The sequence below is a fragment of the Oncorhynchus keta genome, unplaced genomic scaffold, assembly GCF_023373465.1.
Source record: "Oncorhynchus keta strain PuntledgeMale-10-30-2019 unplaced genomic scaffold, Oket_V2 Un_contig_4844_pilon_pilon, whole genome shotgun sequence".
In the NCBI taxonomy this organism is placed as follows: Eukaryota; Metazoa; Chordata; class Actinopteri; order Salmoniformes; family Salmonidae; genus Oncorhynchus; species Oncorhynchus keta.
In genome coordinates this window covers 62501-63425 of record NW_026287991.1, presented here as the reverse complement: position 1 = coordinate 63425, position 925 = coordinate 62501, and positions in this window count along the sequence as shown.

Genomic DNA, 925 nt, shown 5'->3' with positions numbered 1-925 from the left:
TGTCTGCCTGTCTGTCTGTCTGCCTGTCTCTGTCTGTCTGCCTGCCTGTCTGTCTGTCTTAAGGGCTTTCTGAAGTATCTCATCCCTGTAGACAAAAGGGGAGATTGTAATACTGTCTCCACTTCTACAGCCTGCATGGTCTTTGTCCTGTCTGTCTGTCCCTGTCTGTCTGCCTGTCTGTCTGCCTGTCTCTGTCTGCCTGCCTGTCTGTCTGCCTGTGTCTGTCTGCCAGTGTCTGTCTGCCTGTCTCTGTCTGTCTGCCTGTCTCTGCCTGCCTGTCTGCCAGTCTCTGTCTGCCTGTCTCTGTCTGCCAGTCTCTGTCTGCCTGTCTCTGTCTGCCTGTCTCTGTCTGTCTGCCTGTCTCTGCCTGCCTGTCTGCCAGTCTCTGTCTGCCAGTTTCTGTCTGCCAGTTTCTGTCTGCCAGTTTCTGTCTGCCAGTTTCTGTCTGCCAGACTCTGTCTGCCAGACTCTGTCTGCCAGACTCTGTCTGCCAGACTCTGTCTGCCAGACTCTGTCTGCCTGTCTCTGTCTGCCTGTCTCTGTCTGCCTGTCTCTGTCTGCCTGTCTCTTTCTGCCCTGTAATAAATAGGACGATTAGAAATGTCGACGCTCAGATTTTGCAGTGAAAGAGAGGCTTCATCTGTGTTGGTATTGTCCATAATAAAACCCCAACATCCTTCCTGTTACTCCCCTTCACTCTCCTCCTCCCCTTCACTCTCCTCCTCCCCCTTCACTCTCCTCCTCCCCCTTCACTCTCCCTCCTCCCCTTCACTCTCCCTCCTCCCCTTCTCCATCCTCCTCCTGCCTCACTCTCCTCCTCCCCCTCACTCTCCTCCTCTGTAATCTCCTCCTCCCCCTTCACTCTCCTCTCCCCTTCACTCTCCTCCTCCCCCTCTTCCTCCCTCCTCCCTCCTCACTCTCCTCC